The sequence below is a fragment of the Bubalus bubalis genome, chromosome 12 (genome assembly GCF_019923935.1).
Source record: "Bubalus bubalis isolate 160015118507 breed Murrah chromosome 12, NDDB_SH_1, whole genome shotgun sequence".
NCBI lineage: Eukaryota > Metazoa > Chordata > Mammalia > Artiodactyla > Bovidae > Bubalus > Bubalus bubalis.
In genome coordinates this window covers 86,260,664-86,271,770 of record NC_059168.1, presented here as the reverse complement: position 1 = coordinate 86,271,770, position 11,107 = coordinate 86,260,664, and positions in this window count along the sequence as shown.

Genomic DNA, 11,107 nt, shown 5'->3' with positions numbered 1-11,107 from the left:
TTTGCGGGGGCGGGGTGATGGGCGGAAGGAGGGACTCGCTGGAGGGCGGGGCAGACCAGCTGTCCGCCCCGCCCCCCACCCTTGTGCCTCACGTACCCACAACCCTGCTTTTCCGTACTTGTTCTTTTTGGGAGTAAAGTAGTTAGTATTGTTTTTCTCTCGGATCCTTACGGTTCTGTCTTTTCCCCACTCGCTTCTAACCAGTCCCTTTCCTTCCTTCATCCCTTGCTTCCCTCCACCCCCCTAATCCTCCACCCGTCACCCTCTTTGTCCCCAGGGAGTAAAAGTTTCTTTGGGCCATCAGCGCATCTACGACCTTACTAAAAATGACATATTAATTTTTTTCACTCGTTGTGCCTGAACAAGTATTCAGTTATAAAAAAACACTTGCTAAGCACACACTGTATAGAACACAATTCAACAAGTATTCATTTTGTTGAATTACTTTAAAAGTTCCCACGACCAGGGCACAAGACTGCAAAGTTTTTCACAGACAGGCCCTCAGTTCTCTGTGGAAATCCTGTCGGGGTGAAGCCTCAGGACTCCTCATTTGCAGGGTTTACTTCCTCCTCCCTGGAGGGACCCTAGCAATGAGTTTTTACATGGTCATGTGTTTTGTAACATTTGCAAAAGTGAAATATTTTCAGCATTACAGGCTAAGATCTCTGCATCTTTCCACTCTGATTTCCTTTCTTAACGTTTAAAGCAGACTCGAGCATTTTGGTTTTGTATTACTAATGTATTATCACCATGGTTTATTTCTCTGTAATGCTTAGTGCATGAAACAGCTCTGATTTTGGCCAAAGCATTTATGGGAGTAGTGGAGGCTGGTAGGGCTTCCTGGAGGAAGTGGCACTGGAGCTAAGTCTGGAAGAAGAAGAAAGTCTGTCAAGGCACAGAGAGCAAAGGGAGTGATGAGGGCACAGAGAGGTGAACTGACACCAGGAAGAGGAAGCTGGCAGCAAAAGCCAGATGAAGGGATGGTGCTAGGGGCCGTTTGACATGGTGAGACTTTAAGATCATATGTAGACTGAGCCATGTAGATTCCTGAATTTTGATTCTGTGAGATCTCTTTGAGTTTATTGATGCTTTTGTAAAATCTAGGATTTGGTGTGTTGGGGTAAATTTTAGGGAAAACTCTGAAATTCTACCATAATGGTTTGTTTCTTACTCTCATTGCTGCTGCTGCTAAGTCGCTTCAGTCATGTCCAACTCTGTGTGACCCCACAGACGGCAGCCCACCAGGTTCCCCTGTCCCTGGGATTCTCCAGGCAAGAACACTGGAGTGGGTTGCCATTTCCTTCTCCAATGCATGAAAGTGAAAAGTGAAAGTGAAGTCACTCAGTTGTGTCCAACTCTTAGCGACCCCATGGACTACGGCCTACCAGGCTCGTCCATCCATGGGATTTTCCAGGCAAGAGTACTGGAGTGGGGTGCCATTGCCTTCTCCCAGCTTTTCCTGTGGTGATTCAGGGACTCTGGGTCCTCACACCCTACAAGGACACCATCCCCTAAAACATGTGCTTTCAACATGGGAAATACTGCCCCAGGGGGGCAAAACTAAATTTTGGCACAGAATAATGAGAAAATCTTAGATATTACCAGGGTCACAGTACAGAAACAGAAATTTCATGGGAGAGAAGAAATTAGGAGAAGAGACATCTAAAAGTTTTCCTTAGGGGTTATTGTTGTTCAGTCGCTAAGTTGTATGTGACTCTTTGTGACCCCATGAACTGCAGCATGCCAGAGAGGGTGATGATGAAAAACCAAGTAGAGAAACAGTGCTCTAGAACAGGGCTGTCCAACAGAAATATAACGTCAGCCATGATCATACACGAAATTTAAAAAAATTTAGGAGCCATGTTGAAAAGGTAAAAAGAAGAGATTAATTTTAATAATACAGTTTAACCCTAAATATTCCAAATTTTATCATTTTAACATGTAATCATGAAAAAATAATTGATGAGCTATTGACATTTTTTTTTCATACTAAATATTTGAAACCCAGTGTATATTTTATGCTTGTGTGTGCGTGTTCATTCGCTTCAGTTGTGTCCGACTCTTTGCGATCCCGTGGACTGTAGTCCACCAAGCTCCTTTGTCCATGGGATTCTCCAGGCAAGAATACTGGAGTGGGTTGCCATGTCCTCCTCCAGGGGATCTTCCCCACTCAGGGACTGAACTGGCATCTCCTGCGTCTCCTGCATTGCAGGTAGATTCTTTACCCACTGAGCAACCCGGGAAGCCTGTGTTTTATGATTATAGCAAGCCTAAAGTTAGGGTGTCTGGATGATGTGTCAATCCCATGTCAGGAGGTGAGTCCTCATGGTGTAGAGCTCAGGAATTAGAAAGAAGAACTATCCTCTCTACCCCAAAACTCCCAGTGTACAATGTTGGGACAGGGCAGGAGAATCATAATAAATGGTCCCTTTCAGAAAGGAAAGTGGTAGGAGATACACAGAGGTCCCTGGTTTAGGGCCATTCTGAAATCCTGATGGGTGGACACTGGTGGTTACAGGTGCAAACAAAGGAAAAGTTCACTGTTGACTCACTCATTCACTCAACAGATATTTACTGACTGTCCCCTTATTTTCAGCACATTGGTAGGTCCTGGGAGTACTAATGTAATGAAGAGCTGTTCCTTGCCCAAAGGAGCTCACAGTCCAAAGTGGAAGGCAGGTCAATAAAAAGTTACGGTGAAGGTACATACAGAGAGTCCTCTGGGGTCATGAAATGAGCCATCAATCTGCTCTGCTTGAAGGAGTCTGATGTGGAAGAGGGTTCCTGGCATGGCAAGGAGATGTTCCAGGCGAGGGCAGATTCATGACCAAAAGCACAGAAGTGGGGAAATACGTGGTGCATCGAGAAACCTGACCAGCCCTCCATAGCAGGTCGACTGGGACCAGTCTCAACAGTGACACTTTTATCAAAACTATGAGTTTTAAGAACAAAAGATTAAAGCATTTTACAAAACTAAATTTCTTGAATTCTAGAACTTTGGGCTGACATTCTGTAGGGCTCTTTAGGTGCTCAGCAGTTAAGGATGGAGCTTTCCAGCATTGGGTGGCTGAGATTGGAGACAGTTGCAAAAACTCTTGCTGACCTTGGCTGGAAGCCAAGCTGATCAAACACCAGCTTTGGGCCATTGTTCCCAGAAAAGACAAAAAGGGCAGCCATCATATCTTCTGAAGTACAGCAGGTTCCTCTTCTTGTTCTGTCCTCAAAGGTTTGATCTCCAACCAGAAAAGAATAAAACAGATGATTTAAGTAGCAAGAGAAAACTGTCCAGAAATCCTCATTTTTTTTTAATAGAACAATGAGCAAAGTTAGTGACTCAAATTCCCATCATGCTTCATATAGCTAATAATAACTATAATAATAAATAATAGATGATAACTTTGTATGTGCTTGCTTCAGAACTTTTTAAAGTGGGGGTGGTGATATTGATGAACAAACTGGACACTTATTTTTCATTTCATTTTCTATGATTTCCAGCCCTTGATGCTTAGCTACCGTGATTGCAGCTTGTCTGCCCTTTTCCATCAACCCCAAATCTCTGCAGCAATCTTTCTATCATGGAAAGAAAAGAGAGGAAGGCTGTGGGGCTAGATGAGAATATGTACCTCTCACATGGGTTACATTTGCTCAGAAGTGAGTGATACGAAAGCCCCGAGGAAGAAACTGGAATATCATCTCACCTCTCCTTGTTTGACACTAGTGTGTGTGTTAGTCGCTCAGTCATGTTCAACTCTTTGAGACCCAATGGACTGTAGTCCACCAGGCTCTTCTGTCCATGGGATTCTCCAGGCAGGAATACTAGAGTGGGTTGTCATGCCCTTCTCCAGGGGCCTCTGATGTTGTTGTTCAGTTGCTCAGTTGTGTCTGACTCTTTGTGGCCCTATGGACTACAGCATGCCAGGCTTCCCTCCTTCACCATCTCCCAGAGTTTGCTCAGACTCATGTCCATTGAGTCGGTAACGCCATCCCATCGTCTCATTCTCTTCTGTCCCCTTCACCTCCTGCCTTCAATCGTTCCCAGCATCAGGGAACACACAGGGAAGATGTGTGTTCCCAACACATCTTCTCTAATGTGTTGGCTCTTCACATCAGGTGAGCAAAAGACTGCAGCTTCAGCTTCAGTGTCAGCCCTTCTAATGAATATTCAGGACTGATTTCCTTTAGGACTGACTGGTTTGATCACCTTGCAGTCCAAGGGACTCTCAAGAGTCTGCTCCAACACTACAGTTTGAAAACATCAATTCTTTGTTGCTCAGCCATCTTTATGGTCCAACTCTCACATATGTACACAACTTCTGGAAAAACCATAGCTTTGACTAGACAGACCTTTGTCGGCAAAGTAGAGTCTCTGTTTTTTAATATGCTGTCTAGGTTTGTCATAGCTTTTCTTCAAAGGAGCCAGTGTTGTTCCATGTCTGGTTCTAACTGTTGCTTCTTGACCTGCGTACAGATTTCTCAGAAGCAGGTAACGTGGTCTGATATTCCTATTGCTTTAAGAATTTTCCACAGTTTGTTGTGATCCACACAGTCAAAGGCTTTAGCACAGTCAATGAAGCAGAAGTAGATGTTCTTCTGGAATTCTCTGCTTTTTCTATAACCCAGCAGATGCTGGCAATTTGATCTCTGGCTCAACCACACACAGGCTCTAAAACCTTCTGTTTGTAAGTCCTCACACTTGTAGAACCAAAGCAGGTCCCATGAGTTTAACTAGTGGGGACTGAATTAGTTTTCTAGGGCCGTCCTAACAAAGTACCATAGGCTGAGTGGTTTAAATAACAGGAATTGATTTTCTCACATTTCTGGAGGCTGGAAGGTCAAGATCAAGGTGCGGCAGGATTGGTTTCTCCTGAGGACTCTCTCCGTAGCTTGTCGACGGCCACCTCTTCTCCGTGTCCTCCAGGGGCCTTTCCTCTGTGTGTCTCTCCCTCTCATTAGGCAACCAGTCCTATTGGCTTAGGACCTCACCCTTATGACTTCATTTAATCTTCATTACCTCCTTAAAGGCTCCATCTCCAAATACAGTCCCATTGGGGCACAGGGCTTCCACCTATGAATTTGAGGAGACACAATTCAGTTGGTAACAGTGATGGGTCATTTTCCCATAGGGAAGAACATCCTGGGGAGGGTAAGGAAACATGTGGCAGAAAATTTATATAAAGTCCACATAGATTCTCACCCAGCTTCTGCAGTTCCAACATCCAGTAAGGAGCCCTGGCTCAGAGCCTTCTGCTCTGGTCACAAGCTCACTGAGGAGGGGGCTCGCCTAGTCCTCTCTCATCCTCACGTGGCCCAGCTGCTGGCTGACCACATGTCATGCCCAGTGCCTTCCTCAAATGTATGCACCATTTTCATTTTACTAGTAGGATAATTCACATTCCTTGATAATAGGGCTATCATTCAGGGATCGTACGCCCTGCATCAGATGCTGTGTGACTGCTTTACTTGGACTGTCTCATTCTGGACTGGCAGCCATCCTGGGATGAAGTCACAGCTATGTCCCTGTATTCCTTGGAGCAGACTGAAGTTGGGAGGTGGAGTGCTGCACCTGAGGGCCCACAGGTGATGAGAGGAGCAGGAGATCCTGCCAAGCTGGTCTGCCTCCAGGCCATGCACTCCACTCCACGCTGTCCTGGGGCTCTGGATGCTCTCAGGAGCATCTCATTGCTCAGGCCTGGCCCCCGTGGCCCTCCAAGCCTTTCTCTGTGGAGGCCCCAGCCTCATCCCTTGTTGCCCTAGTTGTCTACTCTACTTATAGCCCCCAGAATTCTCATGCAGTCCTGATGTTGTATATGCTTCAGGAACAGAGAGCACGCGGGTCATGGAGGGCCATCTTTCTTAAAAGGGCTGGACTCAGCACAACTGCGGCCCAGACACAGTGGGCCAGGAGAGGCTGGTGCCAGCCTGCATCTAGAAGGTGACAAATGCCATCATCCTCTCTCTGTGGAAGCTCTGATGACCGCAGGTGCTCTCGGGGAGCAAAGAAGGGCATGTCCTTTGTTGGCCCATTAATGTTTCTTTAAAAAAAAAAAAAATCCCCCACCCTCACTTATGGAATCTAGTCTACAGTCAGGTGTTTAATTAAGTTGTGCTGTGTCTTGAACAGGCTTCCCCTGTTGTTCAGCCGGTAAAGAATCCGCTGCAGTGCAGAAGACACAAGTCACAGAAGATGCTAGTTTGATCCTTGGGTTGGGAAGATCCCCTGGAGGAGGAGAATGGCAACCCACTCCAGTATTCTTGCCTGGGAAATTCCATTGACAGAGGAGCCTGGTAGGCCACAGTCCAAAGAGTCCCAAAGAGCTGGACATGATTAAGCAAGCGTATGTCTTAAACCTCTTTTAATCTGGAATATTCCCATGATTTTTCTTTGCCTTGTACAGCATTGGCATTTCAAAAAAAATACAGTCCCTCTGACCCACTTGATGTTGATAAAACTGTCCCCATTTGGACTTATCTGTTGTTTTCTTGTGATTAGATTCAAGCTGTATTCCTGGCAGGATGACTGCGTCAGTGACTGATTCTTCTCTGTGAATTCTTCTTCTTGTCCCATTCATTTCGCACCCCAAGATCACAAGGAGTGAGGTTTTACATCACAGATTCGGATATCATTGATTTGGGGAGGATATTGAGTTTTAATTTCAATCTTTTGCATTCAGTATTGAGTTTCAACCTTCCATTTATGGGAGCAGCAGTGGATGTGACCAACAAGGGGGGGCTGTCACGTGATCTGTCCAAGGACACGTCTGGGTGTGTGCTTCTGGGCATCACAGGCTTTCAGGAAATATGCTCATTTGATTTGGTTAGTGGCAGATCAAAGATGAGAACCCGAGCTCCTTGAGTCTCAGCTTCATCTCTTTTCCCTTGTAACTTGCTGCCTACTGGTAGACTTCGTTGCCTTTTCAGGCCTTCATGCCGGAAGTTCCCTGCTGATATTCCTGGGGGTAAAACTCACACGTGCAAACACACGTCTGGCGACTCCAGGCTGCTAAAACTCACTGCGTCTTTCCCTCCCACTCAGGAAGCCCATGGGGTTTCTCTTGGGTGATAGTGATGCTGTTGGAAGGCTAACCTTGTTACTCTCTACAGCAAATAGTAAACGGTTTGCAGATGTGAGTACTTTATTTTAGCAACAAGTTGCTTTCCGCACCCTTAGCATTGATGGTAACACTGTCATGACATAGTGGATAGAGTCATGGCTGTATACCTCCATCTGGGTCCATCTGGGCCCAAGCATCTCCAGATACTAATTCTGACATCCTATTTGTGCTTCTGGATCAGAGCAAAGAACTCTCCTCAAGTACCAGGGTGGGGCTTCCCTGGTGGTCCAGGGGTTAAGAATCCACCTTGCAGTACAAGGGACACTGGTTTGATCCCTGGTCCAGGAACATCCCACATGCTGCAGAGCAACTAAGCCCATGCACCAAACTACTGAAGCCTGAGTGCCTTAGAGCGCGTGCTCAGCAACAATAGTAGTGTTAGTAGCTCAGTTGTGCCTGACTCTTTGTACCCTACAGACTGTAGCCAGCCTGGCTCCTCTGTCCATGGGATTCTCCAGGTAAGAATGCTGGAGTGGATTGCCATTCCCTTCTCCAGAGAATCTTCCCGACCCAGGGATCAAACCCAAGTCTCCTGCATTGCAGGCAGATTCTTTGCCATTTGAGCAATAGGGAAGACCGCAACAAGAGAAGCCACACCAATGAGAAGTCCACACACCACAACAGAGAACAGACCCCACTCTCTGCAACTAGAGAAAACCTGTGCACAGCAACAAAGACCCACCACAGCTAAAATTAATCTTAAAAAAAAAAAAGTGCCAGTGCAGTGACTCTTGTTTTAGAGTTACTGTTGGTAAACATTGCTATTGAGCACAGCACCAAAACCTGTACCATTCGCCCTTCATCTTAATAGAATTGTAGCTGGATACATGGCTGCCCAGGGCTTCCCTGGTGGCTCAGATGGTAAAGAATCTGCCTGCAATGCAGGAGATCTGGGTTTGATCCCTGAGTCCAGAAGATCCCTTGGAGAAGAATGGCAACCCACTCCAGTATTCTTGCCTGGAGAATTCCATGGACAGAGGAACCCGATGGGCTACGGTCCATGGGATCGCAAAGAGTCCGACACAACTGAGCGACTAACACTAACACGTGGCTGCCCAGCCTGCCTGCCCTGCCCAGCTGCTTTGTACCTGACCAAGTCCTTGCCAATGGAGTGAGAGAGCAGGTGATGCCTCAGTGACTTAGCCTGGGACTCCCTTCTCTCTTCTAACCTGCTACTTAGATGTGGGGCACCCCCACTTCCACCATGCGGACCACCTCAGTACCCTTGGGAGTGTGGGACAGCGATTGGAAGGAATATGAGTTCAGAATGACCGTGGGGCTCAGTGCCGCTACTGTGGAACTATGCTACTGTGAAAGTGACAAAGTGCACTTGCCCAGACATGTCTGATCCTTTTGCGACCCCATGGAGTGGTTTCTCCTTCCATGGGATTCTCCAGGCAAGAGTACTGGAGTGGGTTGCCATTTCCTTCTCCAGGGGATCTTCCCGACCCGAGGATCAAACCCAGGTCTCCCACATTGCAAGCAGACGCTTTACCCTCTGAACCACCAGGGACCAAAAAGATCCTATAGCTCTAAGCTGTTGCTTTTTGAAATTGAGTGGCCACAACAGCTTAGCTTTGCTTTGACTAACACAGGGCTTAACATTGTCATGGTGGAGATTTTGGCTGATGTATGAAGGAGAGGACCGGGGCAGACTGCTGCAGGGGGCACGAAGGTCTTCCTAGGGATGCTCCTCTGAGTTTCTCATTCATTCTGAGGCTCAGAGCACAGCAGGGCAGGGTCTTGTTCTCAGTTAGGATAAGTGAGGGGAAGATTTTTTAAAAATTGTAGTAAAATATACACAATATAAATTTACCATTTTAACCATTTTTAGATATATGATTCAATGGCATTAAGAATTCAATGGCGTTCACATTGTTGTGCCATCACCACCATCATGTCTGGAACATCTTCCATCTTCCCAAACTGAAACTCTATACCCGTTAAATAATAAACCCCATTCTGCTCTCCCCCAGCCTCTGGCACACACCCTTCTACTTTCTGTCTTATGAATCTGATTAGTCTGCTGCTGCTGCTGCTAAGTTGCTACAATCGTGTCTGACTCTGTGAGACCCCATAGATGGCAGCCCACCAGGCTCTCCCGTCCCCGGGATTCTCCAGGCAAGAACACTGGAGTGGGTTGCCATTTCCTTCTCCAATGCGTGAAACTGAAAAGTGAAAGGGAAGTCGCTCAGTCGTGTTTGACTCTTAGCGACCCCATGGACTGCAGCCCACCAGGCTCCTCCGTCCATGGGATTTTCCAGGCAAGAGTACTGGAGTGGGGTGCCATTGCCTTCTCCCTGATTAGTCTAGGTACCTCAGATAAATGGAATCGTAAAAACATTTGATCTTTTGTGTCTGGCTTATTTCACTTAACATAATGTTGCCCATCCTTTACAGCCTTGCTGAAATCTGCCAACTTTCCCCCGGTTTTCTCTCAGTTAGAAGTATCAATGCCCGCCCCTCTTCTACCCCCAACTCACCTCATCTTGCTCCCTCCATCCATCTCTATCATTACCCTGTGAGAAGTAAGAAGTGGAGGGCAAGATTTAGTCAATCAACCGTCACTTGTCATGGAACTGGACAGGGTACAGTCGCTGCAAGGCAAGCCCCCAATAAGTGAGTGTTGAATAAGTGAATGATAACCGGGAAGCCAAAGGGGCAGCAAGAAGAGAAAGAGAGGTCAGTGAAGGCCCAGTCCCAATGCCCCTGGGGGGAAGGCTCTGGGTGTGCACTTGGGTGTCACCTCCTGCTCAGCATATCTGAACTACCTTAAGAAAACATCCAGGAAGCAGAAGCCTGGCTCAGGGAGTCAGCAAGCATTTTCCCTCTGCACCACTGTGGGTGTTTCTGTGGCTTTGAAGATCATAGCCAAGGGTGATAATGAACGGTTTTCAGTGTAGTTCAGCAAACAGAGGCAACTGAGCACAGGCCCCTTATCTGGGTGTCTTTGCTAAGGAGGCCTTTCATAGACCAGCAGATAGCTCCACCCTCTACACCTATAACACATCAAACAGGAGGCTCAGATATGGACCCAGTGCATATGGTTCGTGATCTGGCCCGGCTTCTAGGCAAAGCTGAAACGGAAAAACAGGGAGGCCACTTCAGAGGGTGAGCCTTAGTTATAGATTTTGCTGTTCTAGCAAGACTCAGGAGAGCTTCCTGAGGACAGAGACAAGGGCTTCTCTTTCTGAATCTCCTCCCTGACCAGTCTCCCTCTGGAACTTGAGTATCAGCCATGGACTGTTCTTATGCTTTGCGTCCCCTTGGGGCTTGTCTGGGGCTGATGTAAGAACACTCCAGAGTCTCAGGTTAGTTTGTGCTAATCTGGGCCAAAACTAGCAGGCACTGTCCCCTCTCCCCACTTCTGGCTGATATCACTGAGGCTCTGTCTGTCGCCTTCTCACGTGCACAGGACATAGGAGGCTCCCCACGCACCTAGACGGCAGTTGGGAGGAAAGGGGGCTGGCAGAAAGCCACGGTTATACTTGATCGCTGCCGGGGAGGTTGATGTTGAGCCTGATCAAGACTTGCTCTGTTTTTCCCCCTAGTCTGATTCCTACGAGGACCTCTGAGAACTAGGGGGCCCAAGCATGCTCCTAGGAAACCCCTCCTTCTGGGAAGAGCACAAAGGCAAAATGACCTTCTGCCCTGGCTCTGCAGGGCCTGGCAGTGGTCCCCCCAGCACAGGCGGCTCCCGGGGGAAATTTGCAGGGAAAATTCCCTGCACGCTGCTGAGCCCGGGTCCCAAGATCAGTGAACTGGGACTCCCTCCTCCATGCTTGTGAACAGGACAACTGTGCTTAGATTCACAGGTTGGCGTGGCCTGGGGATATTTGATTGTATCACCTCCCAACAACCTGGCTCCGCAGCAAGAATTCAGGTCATCGGAGGCAGAAACTGAGGGTTCACCCTGGATGCCTTCCTCTCCTCTCCTGGGCCTAGGTTTCCATTACTGCACTGACCTCAGCAGGTCTCAGAATTCCCTGTAGCTA